This window comes from Cololabis saira, chromosome 7, assembly GCF_033807715.1.
Source record: "Cololabis saira isolate AMF1-May2022 chromosome 7, fColSai1.1, whole genome shotgun sequence".
Taxonomy (NCBI): Eukaryota; Metazoa; Chordata; class Actinopteri; order Beloniformes; family Belonidae; genus Cololabis; species Cololabis saira.
Window position 1 is genome coordinate 1,544,016 of NC_084593.1, and position 27,242 is coordinate 1,571,257.

The window sequence follows — 27,242 nt, forward strand, 5'->3', positions numbered from 1 at the left end:
CGGTGAGTTTCAATTCAAACAGCTCTGGTGCTTCTGTTGCCGTGTGCCGTATTTTAACAGCGTCTGTCTCACCTCCACCGTCTTCCAGCTGCTACTTGGACTCAACTCGGGCCCTGCAGACGGGCCAGATGCAGCCGCCTGGTGGAGGCCGTTTGCAGCAGCTCTGCCGTCTCCATCCTGCCGCCACATGCGTGGGAGGATCATGAAGACCTGCTGGTCCCTCATCCAGAGGATCATGAAGACCTGCTGGTCCCTCATCCAGAAGGTCATGAAGACCCGCTGGTCCCTCATCCAGAGGATCATGAAGACCCGCTGGTCCCTCATCCACGGCGACTACGTGTCCATCAGGGAGACGGTGCTGGCAGCCCCAGGTTGATGCTCAGACCGAGGACTCTGTGGTGAGAGCTGCTGTTGGTGGCGAGTCTGGCAGACTGGAAGGACATGAAAAGACCCCAAAAAAATTCGGTTTTGTATATAAATGTATAGTTTTTTTTATAATTTGTATATAATTTGTTTTTATTTTGTATATAAAATTTGTTTATCGTGTGTATTGTTTTTCTTTTTGGATTAATAAATGTGGCTTGTCTCTCTTTAAACTTTGAAGCTTTGTCTCATTCCTTGTTAAATTATACATCCAGGACTATTTCAGAAAATTTGAATATTGTGATTTTCTGTAATGCAATTACAAAAACAGAAATGTCATACATTCTGGATTAATTACAAATCAACTGAAATATTGCAAGCCTTTTATTATTTTAATATTGCTGATCATGGCTTACAGTTTAAGAAAACTCAAATATTCTATCTAAAAAAATTAGAATATTCTGGGAATCTTAATCTTAAACTGTTGTAATGAATCCAGAATGTAAGATTGTATGTAATTAGAATGTCATTTTTGTTTTTTTAATTGCATTGCAGAAAATAAAGAACTGTATCACAATATTCAAATTTTCTGAAACAGTCCTGTATATAGTTTGATTATCCACTTGAAATTATTGTTAATTACATGACTGGAACAGATGAGATCCTATTGAAAAAAAAGCTCAGGGAATACCTTTAATTGTTCTTGTTATAAATAACAAGAAGAACTGGAGTAAGTAGCCAAATCAGGGGTCCGTTTCACAAAGCAGGTTTAGTGAAAACTCTGAGTCTGTTAACCCTGAAATGAGGGAAACTCTGAGTTTTCCGTTTCACAAAGGGAGGTAACTCAAACCAGAGAAAGAGGAGTAACTCTAGCCTGTTTCCCAAAGTGAGGTAACTTAAGCTCTCGGTCAGTTACCGTAGTAACAGACTCTCTGAACCTAACCTGGTCAGTTACCGTAGTAACAGACTCTCTGAACCTAACCTGGTCAGTTACCGTAGTAACAGACTCTCTGAACCTAACCTGGTCAGTTACCGTAGTAACAGACTCTCTGAAACTAACCTGGTCAGTTACCGTAGTAACAGACTCTCTGAACCTGGTCAGTTACCGTAGTAACAGACTCTCTGAACCTAACCTGGTCAGTTACCGTAGTAACAGACTCTCTGAACCTAACCTGCTCGCTAGCAGGTTTACTTCAATAAAGCCTGAGTTTCTCTCTGTCTCCTCCCTCAGTGGCGTCAATTCAGCCAATGGGCCTTCACGCAATACACATCTGTTTTCTGCACCACGGACAGTAAGCGGCAGAGTTAGAGAACAGAAAAAGCGTATTTGACAAACGCAATTTAACTCATTCGGTTCACTTTATTCACTATGTCAGTGCAACAATATCACAGGGACATCCCAGTTTAACTCAAAACAGTTAAAGTCCAAATGCAAAAAGGAGAGGGAGGAGCAGAAGAGAGAAAGAGAGAGAGTAAAAAAAAGTCAAATATTTCCCTTAAACAGATTTATAAGAGGGTAGGGTGATTTGATATCTTACCTTAAAATGAACTTGTCCATCAGTGGCTAACAGCCTTGTTAATATCTTCTGCTGCTGGGGCAACATTGGACTCATCACCTGCCTTCTTTTTTTTTTTTTTTAAATTGCGTGGTTGTCTGCTTCCTTTTCATTTTTGTAAGTTAGTAACACTGCAGAGCTAAAAACCAGATTGATAGCGACCGCTGTCGTCAGGGACGCTGGGACATCACATTTCCAGATATGAGGGGGGACAAGTGTTGGGAAAGATAATACCTAGTGAAATCCATCATGTTGTTCTGATATGCATTTGTAGTTATTTTATATGTATTAAGTCATAGAATAAATCAATACAAATACATACAGAGTAATTCCATAAATGTATTTAAAAAAAAACATTTACATTTTCCCCTGAAGCCGAGGTGTGGCCGCTGCCCCTGATCTAAATGACAATAAAATTTCATTCAATACCGTTCCACCACTGTTTTCATCTGTAATATTATAAGACAGTGTGCTTAAATGTTAAATGAATACTGCATTCAATCTTACACATTGACTGCAGCAACTTTCACGCCAATTCTCTCCTTTGCTGCTGCAGCTGTTTTTTTTTTCTTATGCTCTCATACTTGCCATACGCACGTATTGACACTTCTAACTCCAGTGGCGTGAATTATGTGGATCTTCAGATGCAAACTAAGCCTGTCCTAACTGCATGCGAGCGTCCGACTGTCGCGCCGCACTGCGTGGCATCGGACGCGCTCTGTCCACACTGAACGCGTTATCGGCCCCACGTTCTACCACGTTCTTTTGATTGACAGCGGAGACTCGCCTTTTAAAAGGCTGATTTATGGTCCCGCGTTACACCAACGCAGACCTTATGGCGTAGGGTACGCGGCGCACTCACCGAACGGTGCGCGTCGCCGCGTACCCTACGCCGTAGGCTACACCGTAGGCTACGCCGTCGATTTTACGCGGAACCATAAATCTGCCTTTATTCACCCGCCCGAGACTCGCCTTTTATTCGCCCCACCAACTGCCTGTGCGCTCCCTTTGCCAGCTCTCTGTCCATCTCCCTCCAGCAGCTGAACTTTATTGAGGTTTTTGTAGTGAAATGAGGAGGAATCATAGAGATAACTTCTCATTTCAACTAACTGGATCAGCCGTTCCTCATCCATGACTGTTTCCTACAGCGCCGCATGGCGCCGCGTCGCTCGCATCCAGTGTAGACAAAAAATAAAAAATAAAGCAATGGAACTGTTTTTGACGCTGACGCTCGCTCGCGTCGCATGCAGTGTGGACACCGTGTCCACACTGCATGCGACGCGAGTTCCATTGCTTTATTTTTTATTTGCCTACATTTGTCTACACTGGTTGCGAGCGACGCAGCGCGATGCGGCGCGACGCGGCGCGCCGTTTTGAGCTGGACTTTTGTCGCACGCCCTGCTTCTATTTTCTTCCCGTCGGTCGCGTTGAAAGCCGGTTGAAAGTTGAAAAAAAAGTTGAAAGCGCTGTAGGAAACATCATTTCAATACAAGAACCTCAATAAAGTGGCAGCTGCTGGAGGGAGATCGCCAAGGAGCTGGAAGGTTCTGATAAAATAATAAGAATCTTATCTTAATCTTATTAGGGCTTAATTTGTGCCGGATCCAACAAGATCTGGTACCTATTTGATCATTTCTCGTGTTTTCTGCTTTTTCCCCACATCCCAGTAATGATCTGACATGCTGACATGCATCATGTTTGCTGCTTTAACACCACGAACACGCCGCTCACTCCAGCTGTTCGCTGTTCGATTGCGTCACCACACGCCGTTATTTTGTTCGTTTTTTTCCCCACTTTGGTCGGACGTTAGACCTGCTTCTATTTTCTTCCTGCCGCCTGCGTTGAAAGTGCTGTAGGAAACAGTCATGATGAGGAACGGCTGATCCAGTTAGTTGAAATGAGAAGTTATCTTTATGATTCCTCCTCATTTCACCACAAAAACCTCAATAAAGTGGCAGCTGGCTGGGGGGAGATGGACAGAGAGCTGGCAAAGGGAGCGCACGGGCTGTTGGTGGGGCGAATAAAAGGAGAGTCTCGGGCGGGTGAATAAAGGCAGATTTATGGTTCCGCGTAAAATCGACGGCGTAACCTACGGCGTAGGGTACGCGGCGACGCGCACCGTTCGGTGAGTGCGCCGCGTACCCCAAGCCGTAAGGTCTGCGTTGGTGTAACGCGGGACCATAAATCAGCCTTTTAAAAGGCGAGTCTCAGCTGTCAATCAAAAGAACGTGGTAGAACGTGGGGCCGATAACGCGTTCAGTGTGGACAGAGCGCGTCCGATGCCACGCAGTGTGGCGCGACAGTCGGACGCTCGCATGCAGTGTGGACAAGCTGTCCTCAAAGGGATTTTGTAAATTGAAATGTTGAATAAAGTTTTTAAAAAAAAGAAAGAAAAAGTATGTGGATCTTTTGTTGTCGCCGGTTGCCATGGTGAAACAGGGCTCCATTGATGATGGCTTTTTATTTTCTTCATGCACGCGCTTAACTCAAGGTTAACAAACTCAGAGTTGATTGAACTAACTCATATCAGCTGTTCAGGGGGGTATTCCAAGAAGGAGGTTTACTGGCTAAACTGGGTATGTTAACCCAGGGTAAATGGTAAACCTGGGATTTCCGTTCCAAAATGGTCAGGTTAAGTAAGTTACCATGGTAACATAGGCTCTGAACCTAACCTGGTAGGGGGTAGGTTTTATGCCGGTTTTGTTCAGGTTTTGTTCAGATAACCCAGTTATGTTCGGGTATTTAAGCGCAAATTCAGGAGGGCTGCTGCAACTTGTTACACATAGAAGCCCAAATTGTCCGTTCAATTCACCGTGAGAGGGTGATAAGACCACGGTATATGACATTTTGGCTTTCCCCGATGAGTATTTGTGAGAGCGCTACCGTTTTGCAGCAGAATCCCTGATTTATTTGAGTAACCTTCTCCATCCATCACTGTAAACCCTAATAAGTTCACAGAACTCAAACTTTTTTTGTAACTGATTACCCAAAAATATTTTAGTGATATTTTTAAATGTTTTAAGTTTATATAAAATAAAAATTACACTTACAGTTGCCTTAAATTATCTTAATATTATCTTTAAAAAAAGTAATATTCCACAACTTATAGTTTGGGAGAAATACACTCACAATTTTCAATATTCCTCAGCTCATAGTCTGTGGGAAATACACTCAAAATTCATTCTAAAATCAAATACTGATGCCAGCCCACTATACATATAATCAGCTAATAATGTTAGAAAAAATGAAAGCGACACCACTGTTACAATTAATAATTTGACTCTGGTAATTTCGCTCATTGGTATTAAATAAACAATAAACAAATAAACAATAAACAAATGTGTTATTTCTATGTACAGTATAAACATTTTAAAGGTGCAGCAGTTTGAGGTAGTGAGAGGACAGTTCTGAATAAAAATAAGAATAAGTATAACCTGTTTACAATTTTAACAGACAAAAAATACAAAAAATACAAGAAAAAAATTATACAAAAGAAATACAAAAGTGAGAGGTGCTCTTCTTGTTAAATTAAGTAATTAAAAAAAAATTAAAAAAAATACATCCTATTATCTCTTTCAAAATAAATCGACAACAAACAGTAAAAAGGAGAAAAAAAATCATAAATAAATAAATAAAATAAAAGAGCAAGCAAGACGTCAGGAGCTGACCGGATGTTGTTCTACAAAAGCCGAATTATTTATTTTAAAGTTGATTTCAAAATTTGAATTCAAAATTAAGAAAACGTTGAGTTTGTCATTCTTCTTGTTAAATTAAGTAATTAAAAAAATACATCCTATTATCTCTTTCAAAATAAATCGACAATAAACAGTTAAAAGGGCAAAAAAAGAAAACGTTGCACCATGAGTTTGTAATGTGTCTTGTTAAATAAGGTAATTCATTTTTTTAAAGTACATCCCATTATCTCTTTCAAAATAAATCGACAATAAACAAAGGGCTAAAAAAATTAAGAAAACGTTTTGTCATTCTTCTTGTTAAATTAAGTAATTAAAAAAAACATTATATTATCTCTTTCAAAATAAATCGACAACAAACAGTAAAAAGGAAAAAAATAATAATAAATAAATAAATCAAATAAAAATAAAACGTTGCATTTCCGCTGACCCCGTGTGACCCGGAAGGGCTTCAGTTGAATGAGACGCTGTTATTTCATAGCGGCGTGATCTGCAGAGCCCGCTCAAGCTTTTCTGTTTCTTTCTTTCTTTTACCCCGTAAATACATATATATATATTTACATATATATATATATTGGTGTTTGGACTACCGTGCGTGTGCAACGAGCAGGGGTTAAGATGTCCAGGAGACGACACAGCGACGAGAACGACGGTGAGAAAACAGCTAGCGGCGGCTAGGCTAACGCTAGCGCTCACACGCACGTTGGTTCTTTACGTTCACGTTTCTTATTTCTGCTTTATCTAAAGAAAACTAAAATATTACAAATGAAATACCAAACAAACCGCTTTGCGCTGTTTTCTGCGCGATAAGACGAGGTTTATAGCTTTATATTTGTAAGCTTTAAATAGCCACTGGGCTTACATCAAATACATCAAAACACAACAATAAAGAACAGTTTTCTGAACTTATCAATATGACTCTGTCCTTCACAGGATAAGTAAAATGGATCACTGCAAAAACTCACAATCTTAACAAGAATATTTGTCTTATTTCTAGTTAAAATGTCTCATTTTAGTAAAAAAATCTGATTACACTTAAAACAAGACTCATCACTGGAAAAAACAACAATTTTCACCTGTTTCAAGTAGATTTTCACTTGAAATAAGTAGAAAAATCTGCCAGTGGAACAAGATTTTTTTGCTTGTAATAAGAAGATAAATCTTGTCCCACTGGCAGATTTTTCTACTTATTTCAAGTGAAAATTTACTTGAAACAGGTGAAAATTGTCAAATAAGTTATTTTTCTGGTGTTATTTTTCTGGTGATGACTCTAAATGTTGAAATAGCAGTAAAATCACATTAATTGATGAAATGACATAAGGGATGGAAAGGAGGGATGGCAGTTTTACAGGGGGGATGATTTGGACTGTTTTTATTTCAGGGGGGATGCCACCCCCACTCAACTCGAGTACTGTGTATAACACATAAAATAATGTATCAGAAAAAGATCAGCATCAGTGATAAAAGTGATCAGATGTCACTTATCATAATATAAGAGAAACAAAACGACAGCAAAACACCCAAAAAAAACACAGTAACATCAGGCTGGCTGACTCTTAAGCATAGGATTCTTAATTCCCCCTTCATTAATGTGTACCAGCATTAATAATAATTATTTTATTTTTTTAGTGGTTGAGACCTTATCTCTGAGTATCTGCCGTGACTACCAAAACAAAAACCCTGACAAAAAACAAGATTTTATCTCCTACCTCAGTTAAACATCCTGTTTTGTGCTTTTGATGCTTTAGAAACCAAACACATCAAGGCCTTTGTCAGGGTTGGATTGCATGTTGCATTAATTTTACATTAAACCAGCAGATTATTTCTTGGACTGAGGATGTTCTGTAAAATATATTTAGACTTCCATTTGGACTATTTGATTCATCTGGTGCTCCTCGTCATCTTCATGACTGGAGCAGGAGTCTGATGATGCTCCCAGTAAATGTTGCTTCCTGGGTTGTTGTGCTTTTCTCAAGACCCAACTTTCACTTTCACTGGACTGCCTGGCTTCATTTTTGGCAGTGAATAGTTGCAGCAAGTGAGACTGTGTGGATATTAAAGTAGGTGGATTAATAGTCCCTGTCATCTTGCCGTGATCTGTTGAGGCAGAGGATCATGGAAATAGTTGCACAAATTGTGGAAGCACAGTGTCCACTCTGGAACTCTGTAGCCCCTTTCTATGGCTCTACAGTAGGGATGGGCGGTATGGACTAAAAAATGTATCACGATAATTTCGGGCATTTATCCCGATAACGATAAAAATGACGATTAAATAAAAAAAATACCAATTCAACTCCACCTTTGTAACTATAAATCTATCACCACATTCAGTCTTTGGAGCCCCCAAAACAAGTTTTCTTAGCTTATAAAATCACAAAGTAGAAAAAAAATACAACTTGATAAATAAAGAAACAGGACAAATAAATAAAAGTTCACTGAAAATAAAATCCAATCAGTGATGACCTCTTCTAATATAAATAAAACGTGCAATTTAACCTGTGGTTGGAACATGCCACAAATTAGACACTATTGCAATTTTTTTTCGTAATAGTCAAACGTTATATCAAAATGTAACAACCATTTCCTTCTGTTTTTGAAGACTCTGCATATAATAGATGATGTTTGCTCCTCGTCACTCTTTTTAAATCCAAACCAGTTCCATATAACGGAGCTCTCAGATCCGTCTTCCGCCATGTTTGTTACACAAAAACGTCATCACGAGAATTTATCCTTTTTATCAAGAATTTACAAATTCTTACCGTGGGGATTTTTTTTGACGGTATATCGTGAACGGTAAAATATCGCCCATTCCTACTCTAGAGGCCGGCTCAGTTCTTCACCCAGCTTCCACTGTCCCGGATTGAGATTGAGATACAAATGTGGATCCACTGCTTGGTCAGGAAGTGTAGAAATCCCAGGTCATCTTTGTACCAGAAGCCTAGACGGCATGTGACAAGTCCAATTCCAGTCAGTATTTGTGTTCTGAACCAGCTTGTGTTTTGTGCACTGTTACCGCTGCTTCTCCTTCAGCTTTGTGCATGACAGTTCACTCTTTTCAAAATGCTCAAGGCAACCAGAAACTTGCAGGGTTGCCAAATCTGCCAAAATCATTTAAATCACAGCAGCCTTGTGAAACCTAAGCTTTTATTTTCTGGTGTGTTGAATTTGGAAATCAGATCCACAAGTCTGTTCTTAATATTTGAGGCTGCAGGTATCTCACTTAGAAGCATTGTTCCCATTACTCCCTGATATACCTTTTTATATAAACACAAGGGAGGAGTTTGGATTAGGACAGATATCACGCTGCGTTGACATGATCACACACACACACACACACACACACACACACACACACACACACACACACACACACACACACACAAGCTGCTTCTGAGGGTCTGGTGATACCACTGTTTCTGGATAAGATAAGACTCAAAACAGAAGTTACTGACTACGTTTACATGCAGTCAAAATTTGGCTTATTGTTAATATTCCGGTTACTGAAACATTGTGAATATTTAGTTTACATGGTAATTATTCATTCAGGATATCTGGATCAAACCAGCGACGTACGGAGAACGTGATGACGCAATTACCGTCATTTCTGCTTCTTCTTCCTGTATCCAAATTCAAAACAAATGCTGCTTCACGCAACTTTTCTCTCACCTTCTTGTAAATCTTCTATCCCGGTACTTTCTACCGTCTACAAATGCAGAAATGTTCATATCCTTCATTACATTTATGAAGTGATTAGTCTCCTCCTGGTCTTGTTTCTCCGTGTTTATAAGAACTTCCTGGACTCAAAAGACCAGGATTCCTTGTGAACAGAGCATGTGCAGAAAACAAATTCATGTTCCGTTTGATGGGGATATTCCGTTTGGCGTTTACATGACCCAATATTCAGGTTTTAAAAGGAGTAACCCAGGGCTCATATTGGGGTTTTTAAAAACCTGAATATGAGCAAATTCAGGTTATTCAAAGGGGTTATTGGTGTTTACATGGTCGTGCAAATTCGGGTTATTGCTAATATTCAGGTTTTAAAAGGGTTATTGATGCTGGAAACACAGTCACTGTCACCCAGAAACATCTCTGCTTTTGATGCCAAGGAAGGACACACGTACTTGGTTACAGAACTGCACTTTAAGGACAACTTATGTTGGGCTTTGTCAAAGGTCAAAGGTCTGTTTCAGGGATAACTGACTGCACCACTCTCTCCTATGGTCATTTTCATTAAATAAACGGCAGCAAAATAATAATTGCTCTGGATGAAACAGAAATGCAGTTAAACGCTTACTGCCGAGCAGCCAGATATTGTGTACACAATTCGATGGAGAGTGAAATAAAGTTAAAATCTAATCAGTCTTGGAGTGATATTGATTTTAGTTGCTTAAAACAAAACTCTTACGAATATACGAATATTTTAGTAATCGAGTATTCCACTGAAAATTCAATCGATTAATCGGATAAAACATATTTTTGTTTAGTTAAAGGGCAATTATAAATATACATAAGATGTTAGATGTTAATTGATATCACTAAGACTAAATTATATAATCCAGTAGGTTCATGGCTGTGCATTTAAAAACCCTGAACTTACACCAGTCGACCAAATTCACTGATTCACTCAAAAAACTAAGGATCTTACCAAGAAATGTTCTTATTTCTAACCTAAAAATGCCATTACACCTGATAACACACATAACTTAAAAGGTTAGGTGTTTTTTCCACGTGTTTCAATTGAACTTTCATTTGTGTCAAGCAAATTTTAAGTTATAATTAAGTTTTAAGTTAAAGTATAAGATTTTGAGTTTTGGCAGTGTTCAAAATATAATTCTGATCCTGCTGTATTGGAACATTAGGCTCCAGCGCTGCTTGTTTTATCCATGAACGACTACAGAGATAAAATGAAATGAAAACTACCCAGTTAGCTTTATTACGTTTTTATTTTTCTGACATTTTCTGCCTTTTCTTTTAGTTAAAACTGTAGCGGGAACAGATGTTTAGAGGAACCTATGTATGTACCGGGTTAGAGGGGGAACATATAGGAGAACGGACCAGAAGAATATAGAGTGGATTAAAAATAAAAGTTAAGCACTGAGCTACATGTGTCTCCGTCTGAGCATGACGTTACAAAAACTAAACATATCCATCTCTTTCTTCTTCCTTTACGTGGGCGGCGGCGGCGCGTTGTGCCGCATTAAACGTAGTCCGGGCGAAATACCAATACTTTGAGCTGCAAAACTAAACGATTCCTCGAGGCAGAGAAAATTCCTTGACCATTTTTTGTAATCGAATTACTCAAATTATTCGAGGAATCGTTTCAGCCCTATAAGCAATGAAATGTTGCATCCTTATCAAAAGTAGCATGTTTCACGTCAGAGGACGTCACTGAGAGTTTCTTTGGTTTTAATTTGTCCCTCTCACATTAAGACCCTGGTTTCTTTTATTCGATTAATGGACAACATGCAGTTCAGTGTTTTTCATATGTTCTTTATTTTGGTGAGATGGGGTGGAGTTGTTTGATTTGTAATTGCTTTGTTGGTCCTTTCCAGGGGGTCAAGCCCATAAAAGGAGGAGAACATCGGAGCCCATTGAGATCGAGGACCGTCTGGAATCACTGATATGTCGTGTGGGAGAAAAAGTAAGAACATTACAGAACGAGAAATACTTTCAGTATGAGAAGCTTCAAGATATGTTATTTGAACGCGTTCTGCTTGACCTTGCATCTTTTAAACCACTGGTTCCCAACCTTTTTTCCTTGTTTCCCTACTTGTGTCTAAGACCAGCCGTCCCCCGACCCGTACGTACTAGCACCAATAGAGTAAAGCGATTCGTTACAAATCTTTAATTGAAAAAATTAACATTAATTATGTTTTTTTGATACATTTCTTTTCTCTTCTCTTTTTTCTCTTCTCTTTTTTTCGCCTTCATTTTGTGTCACCAATGTATAAAATACGAACAAAAACAAAGTAATTTCTGAAAAATGTGTCTTTTAATATGATAGCAAAATTTTTTCAACATTTTTCCTTCAACAACCTGTCAGAGTAGTAGTATGAATAAATAAAATACTAAGTGGGTTTATACAGACTTGGATTACAGTATTCCATTAGGTGTGTTATTATGATTTTTTTTATTTATTTAACATGCCCAGGTTGGGAGACACTGTTTTAAACAACACGTTACCTCATTGGATAAATGCTGCATTTTTTTAATTAATTTTTTTAGTTGCATGCTATTTCCTAAAGGCACTTACAGGACTGTCTCAGAAAATTAGAATATTGTGATAAAGTTCTTTATTTTCTGTAATGCAATTAAAAAAAGAAAAATGTCATACATTCTGGATTCATTACAAATCAACTGAAATATTGCAAGCCTTTTATTATTTTAATATTGCTGATTATGGTTTAAGATTAAGATTCCCAGAACATTCTAATTTTTTTAGATAGGATATTTTAGTTTTCTTAAGCTGTAAGCCATAATCAGCAATATACAAATAATAAAAGTATTGCAATATTTCAGTTGATTTGTAATGAATCCAGAATGTATGACATTTTTGTTTTTGTAATTGCATTACAGAAAATCACTATTTAAATTTTCTGAGACAGTCCTGTAGTTCTTGTTTGGTCTATTTCCTCTTGAGTTAGTTCTGTAATATTAAAACTGCTGAATTGTTTCCATTTATAACAGAGTACGTCGTCCCTGGAGAGCAACCTGGAGGGCCTGGCGGGCGTCTTAGAGGCCGACCTTCCCAACTACAAAAACAAGATCCTGCGTATTTTATGTTCGGTGTAAGTTCTTCCGTTTCCCCGCACTGACGGTAAACCCAGAGAAAACGCCTCTCACAGCTCAGTTCTCACTCAAGTGTCCTTTGTCGACAGCGCCCGGATCCTGCCCGAGAAGCTGACCGTCTACACGACGCTAGTCGGCCTCCTAAACGCCAGGAACTATAACTTTGGGGGCGAGTTTGTGGAGGCCATGATCAGGCAGCTGAAGGAGACCCTGAAAAATAACCTGTACAACGAAGCACTGTACCTGGTATGTTAGTTTACACTAAATCTCATCCCAGCTTGTGTTTTACTATTATTGAATTATTATTATGATTTATTTTTCCTTTCAGGTGCGTTTTCTGTCGGACTTGGTTAACTGCCACGTGATTGCTGCGCCTTCCATGGTGGCCATGTTTGAAAATTTTGTCAGTGTTATTCAAGAGGAAGATGTTCCTCAGGTAGGTTCATGTTACATGTGAAGTGGTATTAATGTCATTAACTTACCGTATTTTCCGCTAAGCCTGTGTTGAAAAAAACGATTTTCTGATTCTAAATCGATTCTCATATTAATTCCTAAAAATCGATTTGTATGTCTAAAGATCGTTTTATTTTTATTTTTTTTCCATCATTACATTTTTGCCTGGTGAACTTTAATCCCAGTAGTTTTTAAAACTACTGAACTAAATGAACTTTTCTTTAGAGAAAATGCTGGACATTTCAGCTTAAATTTCTAAATGTTATATTAGTTCAATGAAGTTCATATTATCTATATTTACTATAGCTTGTTTGGTTTCTCTGTTATCGGACACGGTTTGTCATGAAATACCTGAAAAATGCCGGTGCTTCATGTCCAGCTGTGTCTGGTGACAGAATAAATCAGACAAGCTAAAATAACTTGTTTACTGCTTGAGCTGTTGCAATTTCTTTCTTTTTTTGCACTTTAATGGATATTGAAATGCCTATTTGAGTTATTTATTTCTTATTTCACAATAATTATTGTGAAATTATTATTTCAATAGTTATTTTACAGTCATATAATCCAGGAAACACTAACCCAAATCAATATCGAATCGGATCAAATGGTGATAATCGATTCTGAATCTTAAGAATTGGAATCGAATCGATTCTTGTCATTTGAATCGATACCCAGCTCTATTTTCCGCACTATAAGGCGCACCTAAAAGCCTTCAATTTTTTCAAAAGCTGACCATGCGCCTTATAGTCCGGTGTGCCTTATATATGGATCAATATTGAGCCGCAACTTCCACCACTTCTTGAAGTGATTCTTCGTCAGATCAGTCTTCCTCATCTACGACGGAGTATTAGGGCCAAACAAAAAAACAAAAAAAGGAACGAGAATAAAGTCATAATGTAATGAGAATAAAGTCGTAAAATTACGAGAATAAAGTCGTAAAATTACGAGAATAAAGTCGTAATATATTATAAATATATAAATATAACTTCACAAGATGCTCAATATTCCTCATTTTAACACAGGGAGAAGAAGCTCTTCCTGTTAGAGTTCTCATAAATTATATTCTCATAATATTACGACTTTATTCTCGCAATATTACGACTTTATTCTCGTAATTTTACGACTTTATTCTCGTAATATTACGACTTTATTCTATTACGACTTTATTCTCGCAACATTACGACTTTATTCTCGTAATTTTACGACTTTATTCTCGTAATTTCCAATTTTTTTTGTCTTAGTTTGGCCCTAATACTCCGTCGTACTGTGAAAAGCTACGGAAGAGTATCAGGGCCAGGCAGGAGAAAAATATTATTTTAGAGGAGGAAGATTTTTTTTTTCATTATGCACTTTGAGAAAAAAGTCGAAATGTCGAGAAAAATTTCGAAATGTTGAGAAAAAAGTCGAAATGTCGAGAATAAAGTCAAAATTTCGACTTTTTTCTCGAAATTGTACTTCAACATTAATCTCGACATTCCGACTTTTTCCCCGACATTTCAACTTTTTTCTCTAAGTGCAGAATAAAAAAAAAATCTTCCCCTCTCAAATATTTTTTCTCCTGCATGGCCCTAATACTTTTCCGTACTCATCAGTTCCGAAACAGCTTTTTTTCTCTCTCCTCCCTCTGGATATTTTTCAGCAAAGGCTCTGTGTGTATTGTTGAAATGTTTTGCGACATTTGACTGTTTATTGTTACACAGTTTTTCTCCACAAATTATAAGAAAACACAAATATCCTATCTCAAAAAATTAGAATATTATGGGAATCTTAAGCTGTAAACCATAATCAGCAATATTAAAATAATTAAAGTCTTGCAATATTTCAGTTGATTTGTAATGAATCCAGAATGTATGATGTTTTTGTTTTTTTAATTGCATTACAGAAAATAAAGAACTTTATCACAATATTCTAATTTTCTGAGACAGTCCTGTATATAGCGTCTATTACAACAGAACTTTGTCCCAATGCACACACAAGGAAAATCCTGAACTAAGATTACAAGACTGAATTTCCGACCCCGTCAGCTCCCGGGGAACCCGTTTTTATTGCGAGGTGTTGTGACCGCGGCTCCTCTGCTTCCTCAGGTTCGGTCAGACTGGTTCGTGTACGTCGTCCTGTCGTGTCTGCCCTGGGTCGGGAAGGAGCTTTACGAGAAGAAGGATGTTGAAATGGACCGACTGCTGAGCCAGATCGAAGGCTACCTCAAGTGAGACGTCTGTCTTGTTTCCCCACAATCTCCCGTTCGTGTCGTTGCCAGCGATCTGTGGTCTTATCTTCAATTCTTCACTTCTATCCCCTAATTTTCTCTGCCGTCATCACTTTCCAGGGGGAGAGTGAAGACCCACGTCCCCATGCTGCAGGTGTGGACGGCTGAGAAGCCTCACCCCCAGGAAGAGGTGAGAAACTGCTGGTTGGTTTAAACAGTTGCTGCTCCGACGTCCGTCCAGCCCATATTCAGTGCACACTCACTCCAAAATTTACAAAACTAGGTCATTTACAAATCTTGTAAAAACAAATCTTGCTTAGAAAGTAGGGCTGGGGATCGATTCAAATGTCAAGAATCGATTCCGATTCTTAAGATTCAGAATCGATTATCACGCTTTGATTCGATCCGATTCGATATTGATTTGGGTTAGTGTTATTAAAACTGTTTTTTCAGCTGTTGCATGAATTATATGACTGTAGTTCTGCAACATATTAATACTAGTATTATATTGAGATTTAACAGCAAGTATTGCAGCTAATGATGCTGTAAGGACCAATCAGCTCCCAGAATGCTGATAGAACTGAAACAGAAACATCGTGTAGAATTACCAAACAGAACCAGGGAGGAAACAGAGACGGATGAAATCGGTTTTATTTTTTCCCACATTCTGTTTTTATTTGTTCCATTTTCGGTCTATTTTGGTTTTTAATTTTTGAGAATTTGGTTTTTAGCATTTTTTCCAAATGTAACCCCAAGATAGTATATAAAGTAATGAAATATAGACAATTTATGCAATTATAACTGAAAACTTTAATGTTTTCATACCTTTAAACAGATTTAAAGGCAAAAACATGGCACCAGTTATTCTGGTGTCCAACAAAACATTCCTTTTTTGGGCATAAACAAAAAAATAAGCAAAAGTTGTAATGATGAAAAAAAATACATAAATAAAAAAAAAAAAAAAAAACCAAAAATAATCGATCTTTAGACATATGAATCGATTTTTAGGAATTAATATGAGAATCGATTTAGAATTGGGAAATCGATTTTTTTCAACACAGGCCTATTAGAAAGCTAAGTTTCTTGTGATTCCAGCAATATAAACCATTTCAGGTTATAATCATAGCAGCTGGTACATATCGACACGACAAACAAAAAAACAAAGAAAGATTTGCGCAGAAGACCCAACTTACCCTTTTGAGGCTTCTGGAACAGTCCAGACAAAAATATTCCCACAAAAGTCGTCTGATTACACTCAGAAAAGGTCTATTAGATCCTATCCAGTAAAGTATTTAGTCCAAAATACATGGTACCGTCTTAAATTGGTTCCGGTCCTACTTGACTGACAGGAGTTTTTTGGTCCATGTCAATGAGTTCCTATCTGACCCGACAGAGCTAGCCTGTGGGGTCCCACAGGGATCAGTCCTTGGCCCTTTACTCTTTTTACTTTACATGACCCCTATTGGACAGATTATCAGTGATTTCAGTGATGTTTCTTATCATCTATATGCTGATGATATTCAGCTCTACTGCTCTTTCAAGCAGACAGAGCTACACAAATTAGATAACTTAATAGCCTGCTTGACTGCCATCAAAAAATGGCTAAATAACAATCTCCTTCAACTGAACTCCGCTAAAACGGAAACACTGATTATTGCCCCAGATACTGCTATTCCCCTCATAAAGCAGCATTTAGGTCATTTAGGTCCCTCTGCCCAACCTAGCGTACGTAACCTAGGAGTTGTGTTTGACAAGGACATGTCCCTGGATCACCACTGTAAACAGTTGGTGAAGAATTGCTTTTATCATCTCCGGAATATCGCTAAACTGAGGTCTATGATCTCAAAAACTGAAATTGAAATGATAATTCATGCCTTTGTGTCATCTCGCATTGATTATTGCAACTCTCTTTTTATGTGTTTTAACAAAAAGGCTGTAAATCGCCTTCAGACTGTGCAGAACGCGGCAGCAAGGATCGTAACTGGAACAAGGAAAAGGGATCATATCACCCCGATTTTATACTCTTTACATTGGCTACCAGTTAATTTTAGGATTCATTTTAAGATTTTAGTACTTACTTTTAGAGCCCTAAATAATCAAGCTCCCGTGTACATTGCTGAACTGCTGAGACCTTACTCTCCCTCACGTTCATTAAGGTCATCAGATCAAAAACTCTTGATGGTCCCCCGCACCCGTTTTAAAACGCGAGGTGACTGCTCTTTCCAGGCCAGTGCCCCTCGCCTCTGGAATGCACTTCCACTGACCTTACGCAGCATTGAGTCCACTGACAGTTTTAAGAGAGAACTTAAAACATATATCTTTAGACAGGCTTTCCCCTGATGATGATGTTTCCCTGGGCATCTGTGAAGTTACCTGTTATTGTGCTATTGTGTGTTTTATATTCTACTGCATTTTATCCCTGATGTAAAGCACTTTGTGATTGTATCTACAAAAAGCGCTCTATAAATAAATTTTACTTACTTACTTACTTACTTACATTATTATACCAGTAAATATCCACAAACAGCTGCTCTTCATCTCGACCGTCGTCAGAGAAGCACATGTTATTATTTTTTACACGTCTGTAACTCCTCCGTCCTGCACGTTTTCAGACGGGAGAGCGCGATGCTAAAATGGAGCGTACGCTCTACATTGATTGACAGCTCATCCGGCCAATCAGGAGCTTTCTGTCCCCTCATAGCGATAATAGGACCCCAGGAAGACTAGCCTGGCGTTTGTGCGTCGGCTAATGGGGATCCTTAATAAACATAAACATAGCGAATGAGCGCCTGTGTTGGGGCGGGACGAGCACGTCCGGCTTTTGTCATGAGAAAAACTTCGGCAGTTGCAGCAATCGCCCAGAAGAAGGTGCAATTGTAGAGCAAATGAAATGCTGAACACAACGATATAGATCTGTACGTGGTAAATTCAACAGTTCAAAAGTTATGCCCATGGGACATAATTGTTATAATAAAACTCTTTGTAAGACATAGTCTTACAAAAACATGTGTAAAATACTCATTTTTTGTGGTATTGTTATCAGATTTGAACTTGCACTAGATAAGGCTTCAGGCTGTGTCTCAGTGTGTTTAAAAACCAATAAGTCACAGATTCATCTGCAACATCTGGTTACAAAACAAATTTCCGGCTGAAATTAAAACCTTCTATTTCAGTGTGTTAAAACTGAGATTACTGAATTATAGTAGTAGCAAAGATCCTCTATACAGAAGATTACCGTTACTGCCAATGGTATGAAATGGTATCCACTTCCAGTCTCCTAAGTGGGCGTGGCCGCCCCTCTCCCCACATCGTTTTGGAACATACAACACTAGATTCAGTACAACTTCCTTCTAGAGTTTATAGTTGTGTTGTAATCCCCACTCGCCATTGCTCTTGAATATTAAAAATATACAAACACAAATTTGTATCTTAATGAAATAGTGATGGTTGACTATAGCCAAATATTGAGCTGTTCTCTCTCTCTCTCTGTGTTTGTTCCAGTACTTGGACTGCCTGTGGGCTCAGATCCAGAAGCTGAAGAAAGACCGCTGGCAGGAGCGCCACGTCCTGTGTCCGTACATCGCCTTCGACAGCGTCCTGTGCGAGGCGCTGCAGCACAACCTGCCGCCCTTCACCCCGCCGGGACACATGCCCGACGCCCAGTACCCCATGCCCCGGGTCGTCTTCCGCATGTTCGACTACACCGACGCCCCAGAGGTTCGTTAGCCGCTCCTGGGGATCACGGGGAGAGAACAAAGAGAGGAGAAGAGTGCAACATTTTCCTCATCAAACTGACTTGTGAATGTGGAACTCATCGCGCCAGCGCCTCAGTTACACACAGGTTTTGGAGGGAAGGACTCCCTCCTCTCTGTCCTCAACCTGACCCATGCTGCTGGATTCACATCAGCTCACACACACACCTTCTACCTTCATCTGCAGAGGAAACACACGTCATGGTAGATGTACAACGAGCAGCTCTGACTGATCTTCTCTTCAGCTTCATGTCTGACAGCAGTGAGGAAGCTGCTGCACTTCTACTATCCCACCACTAGATGGAGTCGTGGAGCTGCAGCTCAGCTCACGCCCTCAACCCACATTTAAGGCCAATCCCAATACACCCCCTACTTTCTACCACTAGCCCTCACTCACTACCACTACCCCTAAAAAAAGAAGCCAAAAATTTGAGGGCACTTGTAATCTTCCCAGGGCCCTGTCCCAATACACACACTACCCCTACTTTTAAGCACCACACCAAAATTTTGCTGCTACGTCACTGCGTGGTTTACGTTCGGGTACGTAAGCGACTGCGTAGTTACGTTTGCACAAACGTCACACCATATCAGGAAGCCCAGAGCTAAAAGCTGTTTTAATTTCAGCTGTAACGCTTTTAATATGCCACTTTATTAAGTTTTAATATTTTTTCAGGTGTAAAAGTAACTGTTAAGATCCCCAACCTGGGCTCAGTTTATCCAAATCACGCCTGTTAAGAAATTTGATCCGATATTTTCAGCGATGAGAAGAGCCGCCGGCCCGGGGAGCAGCAGCAGCAGCAGCAGCAGCAGCAGCAGCAGCAGCCGGAGTACAGACGTGATCGCCAGGTCAACCTGCACCGTCGTCCCGGGGAGAAACCTGCAGCTCTGTGGAGAATTACCGCTGGCTGAAATAAATCATTTAGGAAGATAAATGTTGGTTTAATAGATGAAATCTAACAGTTGTAGCTACAAATGTTAAGAAATTTGCTCCGAAAATTTCGGAATGAGAACTGCCTGCCGGCTCAGGAACTGATTTATGGTTCCGCGTTAAATCGACGCAGAGCCTACGGTGTAGGGTACGACGTAGGGTACGGCGTAACCTACGTCGTAGGCTCTGCGTTAGTGTAACGCGGAACCATAAAACAGCCTTTATTCTGGCAAGGTTTGAAAAAGACTTCGCAACCACGGGCAAACGAGTGATTATGTACATTCACTGAGTGAATATTATGAAAGTAAAATATATATTTCTCGCTAGAAATGTAATCAAAACCCATTTTTATACAGAAACTAACTCAAAATATTGATTTTATTCATTAAAAAATAAGAAATGTCCGCCATGTTTTTTTTTTTTATTGAGTCCGCAAATGACGACAAAAATCATTCTGGGAAATTTTTCTAGCCCTCGGTAGCGAAGTCAGCATGTGAAATCCCTCGCTCTGTAGGGCAAGATTCATACTCACACTCGTTTTCCCCACTCCCCCTAGATCAAAAGAGGAATCACGGGAACGCGCAAAATTTAGGGGTAGGACTGAAAAGTAGGGGTAGTGGGAGTATTGGGACTGGGCCTTACACTCCATTTAATCACACGTTTGCTCTTAGTTTCTGTCTCCAGGACAAAAGATCCTCATTGACTCTGAATTACTGAAACACCTTAGACCCTGGAGAGTCCAGTCCTGGACCCAGTTTACACCCAGACCAGGTTCTGGTCCAGGTTCAGCTGACAGCGAGGACCATCAACTACCTCATCAACAGATTTTAGGATCTGAGGTTTGTTTGGGAAATCCCACGTAGAGACCTGGTCCTGCCTCAGACCACGAGGTTGACGTGAGTTTATCCTGAAAATGTTCAAGGAGGTTTTAGAAGAAGTTCTATCTTCAACTTTACCACAAATGTGAAGTTGTAACTAATATTCTGGCTTAAAAATCATCTTAACACGACATTCTGTTAACAACAATGAAGTTATAACTTTATATTTACTCCTCTCTCTTCTTTTACTTTGGCTTATTGGCAGAGTGTGAATTATACAATGACAATTGGGGGAGTCAGCATTTTCTAGAGGCCAGGGTGTAAAGGGAACCCAGTACGGCGCAGGCGCGTGCTTCAGGTAACCAAAGTCTTGCACAATTTTTACAATATCTTGAAGGTTCAAGGTTCAACAATCTTTATTATTATTATGATTATTATTGTTTAATATAGAGCAACGGTAGAAGTCAGAGAAAACACGCACATCCCAATATCCATGTAAGGCATGAGTGCTGGACAAAAAGCGTCATATATAGAAAAAGAACAATGTCCGCACATCAAAATGAGCTCCCACAAAAACATTTATTCTAGCATGACGTTTCGAGCCACATTGCTCTTCCGCAGATTCTTAAGTAACTTATGCTGACATTTTTTTTTCTTAATATAGAAACATTTTGAGTTTTGAGCAGTCTCAGGGTGCTTTAGGAGGCATCAAAACACTGAAACCGGGAAAATTTAGATTTGGATGTTTTAGCAGTTATTAAACTACTGACATTCAAAAGTAGAAAAAGGGAAATAAAACTCACACAGTCAGAAACATTTCATCCAGATGAGTCCTCGCTCCATTCTGAGTTGTATTCATGTACATTCCCTCCCTTCTGCTTGGAAAAGTGCCATAGTCACTCCACTACACAAGGGAGGTGATCCAAACGAAGTCAATAATTACCGCCCAATCTCCATTATCAACTCCATTGCAAAAATCTTTGAAAAATTAATATTCACTCAATTATCACAATATATTACTGAAAACAATATTTTGTCTCCATGCCAGTCCGGTTTCAGATCAAATTTCTCAACAACCACAGCTCTTCTAAAATTCACAAATGATATATTTACAGCTTCTGAAAATGGTAAACTCACTGGTGCAATATTTCTGGATCTCACTAAAGCTTTTGACATTGTTGATCACTACCTTCTACTGGACAAACTTTACTCAATTGGCATCTCTAGAAACTCTCTTCTTTTGTTCAACTCTTATCTCCATAACAGACGTCAGTGTGTCAGCCTTAATGGAATCCAATCTAAATATGCAATTGTTGAGAAAGGAGTACCACAAGGTTCATCCCTTGGACCACTCCTTTTCTCCATTTTCATTAATGACCTCCCAAAAACTTGTTCCCATTGTAAAATACACTTATACGCAGACAACACAGTAATATATACATACGGTAATAACACATCAATAATTGAGAGATCCTTACAAAATGAATTTTCTATTGTTCAGTATTGGTTAGAATCAAATAAACTTTTGTTAAACAAAAATAAATCATGTTCAATGTTGTTTGGTACCAGATTAGGCCTTGGAAATAACCCAGATCTTAATATTCTTTTCAATGATGGCTCACCCCTTGAGCAGGTCACCACATTCAAACACCTCGGCCTCTGGATCGACCCATTATTTTCTTTTAAACATCATATCGAGTCCATCACAACCAAGTTACATCGCAACCTAGGCATCCTTTACCGTTCAATAAACTGTTACTTTACCAACACGGAAAAGAATTATCACACAACTATTATTTCCCATTTTAGATTATGCTGATGTTGTGTTTACCAGAACACTTATGAATCACATCTTCAACCTCTCAATGTCATTTACAACAGTCTCTGTAGATTTGTGTTAAGGTGCCCATATCGAACTCACCACTGCTCCATGTATCATTCATTAAACTGGTTACCCCTCAGCTCAAGAAGACAATACCACTGGCTCCAACTCATATTCAAATGTATACACTTTAGTTATCCATCTTACTTAAAACAATATCTGATTCCATATACATCCTCATATTCTCTTAGAAACACTCAGCAACCCTTCTTTTTCGTTCCTTTAACTTTTAAAGAAATTGGCAGACGTGCTTTTAAGTTCAAAGCCCCATCAGACTGGAACAACTTACCCATTAACATAAGAAAACTTAATTCATTACACCTCTTTAAAAACTCTCTATATTCCAACCTCAATAAACCATGTAGTTGTTTCTAGTGGTATTGCCTTCTCATTTTATTTTTATTTTTTTATTTAATATATAATGTATATATATCTTCATATATTGTATCATTATGATGATGACAATGACTACCATTAATATTAATATTGTTGTTCCTGTTGCTATACTGCATTATATGCAGTGTTTACCTGTGTTCTTCAGGTGTGGTAGGTCTTGGGGACTGGTGTGTGGGCAGGTTTGTGTGTGAGAGCCTTATGTATTATGTATTATGTATGTTGTATGTAACTGTTTTGTATTGTGTTGTATGTTTTTTGTTGGACCCCCTCGAAAAAGAGATGATTCATCTCAAGGGGCTATCCATTAATAAATGTACTTACTTACAGTTGGTTTATTTTATGTTAAATAAATGTAATGTTTCTGTATGAGAGTTAGCCTGCAATCTGAGCTGTGATGTCATAAAGTAGACTGATGTCTCCAACTGCAAAAACACTGAACGTTGTCCTCCAGTGCTGCAGTAAAACTTGTTATTAGATTAATATTTAACACCCAGCAGGCAGAAGCTGCAGCCACCACCTTTAGCAAACTGCTAACCGCTATGGCCCTAGGTCAGAACTCTGAGAACAAACACTTCATCACGGTTCAGAAAGAGATATTTACAATATATGTCTTAGCAACTACTGAAGACAACAGCAGTTACTCCGTAGGCCAAAGAGAGGACTGGCCCTTTAACGGACCCTCATCGCACAAATCTGACCCCAAACCTGCCCCCCCCAGGCCCCCAACTTCCCTGTGTCGCTGCACACAGAACCACTACACACTGTAGGCTAGCCAGCACACTCTGGTATTAGCATGCAGGTAAACACACCTTGATCCCTCCCAGCACCACATCCTCCCAGCATCCTTCCTGAGAGCAAACAACCATCCTGGTCTCTAACTACAAACAACCATCCTGGTCTCCGACTACAAACAACCATCCTGGTCTCTAACTACAAACAACCATCCTGGTCTCTGACTACAAACAACCATCCTGGTCTCTGACTACAAACAACCATCCTGGTCTCCAACTACAAACAACCATCCTGGTCTCCAACTACAAACAACCATCCTGGTCTCCGACTACAAACAACCATCCTGGTCTCTGACTACAAACAACCATCCTGGTCTCCGACTACAAACAACCATCCTGGTCTCTGACTACAAACAACCATCCTGGTCTCCGACTACAAACAACCATCCTGGTCTCCGACCACAAACAACCATCCTGGTCTCCGACTACAAACAACCATCCTGGGGCCTCATCTATAAAGCTTGCTTGCGCAGAAAAAGCGCCTGAAAGTTGCGGAAGCCACCTTCTACGTAAATCCTCGGATCTAAAAAGAAAAAACGAACCAAAAAATCTGCTTGTCTTTACGGCAACTCGGACCCTCCCGTAAGAATTTACTTAAGACACGGGGAACTGGAGAGGCAGGCTGTGAGGTGGTGAAATGAAGCCAGATTCATGTCAAACTCTTAATAATGTCATCACATATCACAACATATATCAGACTTAAAATAATAAAATAATATAGCGCTGATCGTGTCCCTCTGTGTGAAGCTGTCAGTCAGGACTCTGGTGCTGCTGCTGCTGCAGCCTCTTCTTCACCCGCTTTAGGACAGAACAAATGAGGGGCTGCGTTTATGGAGCCCCACGGAGCCCCTAAAGGGACTCGGATTTTTTTTCATATATATGAGTTTTACGCGCGCGTGAAACCTTTAGGTGCTGCTTGTATATGTTGCCTAAATTAGGGTCCCGCGTTAAACGACGCAGAGCCTACGGCGTAGGGTACGCGGCGACGCGCAGCTACGCCGTAGGCTCTGCGTTGGTGACGCGGAACCATAAACCCGCCCTGAGCAGCTCTGAGGGGAGACGGGAGAGGAGGAAGGGTAACGGGGGGTGAAGCGGGGCTGCCGGGCCGTTTTCGTTTTCGTTTTCTGCGTCGTTTTAACGCGGGACCCTAATTTAGGCTTAAACACCCGTACGTAAAGGTTTCACGCGCGTAAAACTCATTATATATACAACAAAATCTGTGTCCCTTTAGGGAAGAAATGAGGGGCTCCGTGGAGCCCCTAAACACTCTAGGGACCCCCTCATTTGTTCTGTCCTAAAGCGGTGGGTGTGAGGAGGTTCCCGGCGTGTCACCGCGGCTGCAGCAGCAGCAGAGTCCTGACTGACGCTTCACACACAGAAGAACACGATCAGCGCTATTTTATTATAAGTCTGATATATGTTGTGATATGTGATGACATTATTAAGAGTTTGACATGAATCTGGCTTCATTTCACCACCTCACAGCCTGCGTCGCCAGTTCCCCGTGTCTTAAGTAAATTCTTACGGGAGGGTCGGGGTTGCCGTAGGGATGCGCAGATTTTTCGGTTAGTTTTTTCTTTTTAGATCCGAGGCTTTGCGTATATTGCGGCTTCCGCAACTTTCAGGCGCTTTTTCTGTGCAAGCAAGCTTTATAGATGAGGCCCCAGCTGATTAGATTAGATGAGATTATTTATTTATTGTACCCTTGGGTAAATTTGGTTTACGGTGAGTGATTCATCTCGTATTAAACATATAATCCAAAACCAAACACTCAACAACACAGGACAAGATAAAGTGACGACAGTGCTTTGGCTTAAAGAACAAAAAGGACGGACGGCCCCAAGATAAGAAGCAAGTTAAGTTAAAACACCAGTAGATAAAAAACACTAAAATATTCAGACCAAGCCAAAGGATAAAACATGTGCCTTTTCATAAAAACAAGATAAAGGAAACAATAGAAAACATAAATACAAGGTTATGTTGCAGTTTCTCTCACTTGTTAATAGCACTGATGGCTGCTGGTACAAAGCTGTTTTTGTAGCGTTTGGTTTTGCAAGCAGGAAAAACCGACCTGATGGAGCAGCTGGAACTCACCTTTAAGAGGGAGTTGTCTTTTAAAATAAACTCACCTATAAGATAGAGGTAGTTGTCTTTTAAAATAAACTCACCTTTAAGAGGGGGTTGTCTTTTAAAGCAGAGCCAGTTCCTCTGGAACTGATTAGTATACAGGGATTCTGTATGAAGCTGAGACTCACCAATCAGCTGAGAACCAAAGCCTCCAGAGTCTCAGCAGCAGCAGCTCAGGTGAGGCTCATGAGTCGCCATGGCAACGGACACACCCACCAAACCAAGGCCTCTGCGGTTTTAGACTTTGTCCTCCAGAGGACTTTGTCCTGAGTCATGTATCCAGCAGGAATTCTCCAGAAATCAAGTTGAAGAACCAGGGGCCTCATTTATAAAGCTTGCGTGCTACAAAACAGGGCTTGAAAGATGAGATGCCATCTTCTATGCAAAGGTTGGGATTTATAAAAAAAAACTAACGGTAAAATGTGCGTATCTTTACGCAAACTTTGATCCTAGCGCACAAACATTTTGAAGATATGGGGAACTGGCGACGCAGACGGTGAGGTGGTGAAATGAAGCCAGATTCATGTCACCCTTTTAATGTCATCACATATCAGACTTACACCGTGTCCTAACTGCATGCGAGCGTCCGACTATCGTAGCACTGCGTGACATCGGATGCTCTCTGTCCATCTCCCTCCAGCAGCTACCACTTAATTGAGGTTTTTGTAGTGAAATGAGGAGGAATCATAGAGATAACTTCTCATTTCAACTAACTGGATCAGCCGTTCCTCATCATGACTGTTTCCTACAGCGCTTTCAACCGGCTTTCAACACGAGCGACAGGAAGAAAATAGAAGCAGGGCGTCCGACAAATGTTCAGCTCAAAACGGCGCTGCGTCGCTGCAGCCAGTTAGGACAGTCCAATATAAAATAAAGTAAGGGAATGGATTTTGTCGCTGACACTCGCTCGCATCGCATGCAGTTATGACACGGTGTGTTTCACGAGCCCTTCTTTTCTTCACTACCCCTAAAAAAAGAAGGGACAGATTTTAGGGCACTTGAAATCTTCCCAGGGGCCTGTGCCAATACTCCCACTACCCCTCGTTTTCATCCCTACCCTAATCAGGAAGCTGAGAGCCAAAAGCTGTTTTAATTTCAGCTGTAGCGCTGTTAATATGCCACTTTATTAAGTTTTAATATTTTTTCAGGTGTAAAAGTAACCGTTAAGATCCCCAACCTGGGCTCAGTTTATCCAAATAACGCCTGTTAAGAAATTTGATCTGATGTTTTTGGCGATGATGAGATGCAGCAGCAGCAGCAGGAGCAGCAGCAGCAGCAGCAGCAGTACAGACGTGATTGCCCTGCGCCGTCGTCCCGGGGGAGAAACCTGCAGCTCTGTGGAGAATTACCACTGGCTGAAATAAATCATTTAGGAAGATAGTTGTTGGTTTAATAGATGAAATCTAACAGTTGTAGCTACGCCTGTTAAGAAATTTGCTCCGAAAATTTCTGGATTTCTGCCTGCCGGCTCCGGAGCTGATTTATGGTT

At 39.9% G+C, this 27,242-nt stretch overlaps 1 protein-coding gene across 2 annotated transcripts in view; it reads right to left on the bottom strand.

The window, feature by feature from the left end:
* LOC133446715 (NACHT, LRR and PYD domains-containing protein 4-like) overlaps nt 1-27,242 on the bottom strand; it is a 109,708-nt gene that overhangs the window by 75,135 nt on the left and 7,331 nt on the right. Inside the window, exon 1 of one of the 2 annotated variants that reach the window (XM_061724721.1) lies at nt 21,361-21,429. The exons of the other annotated variant lie outside the window; for it this stretch is intronic. The gene's annotated coding sequence lies outside the window, so the exon portion shown is untranslated. Of the gene's footprint in view, nt 1-21,360; nt 21,430-27,242 lie in introns of those variants that run through there. 2 annotated transcript variants of the gene reach the window in all.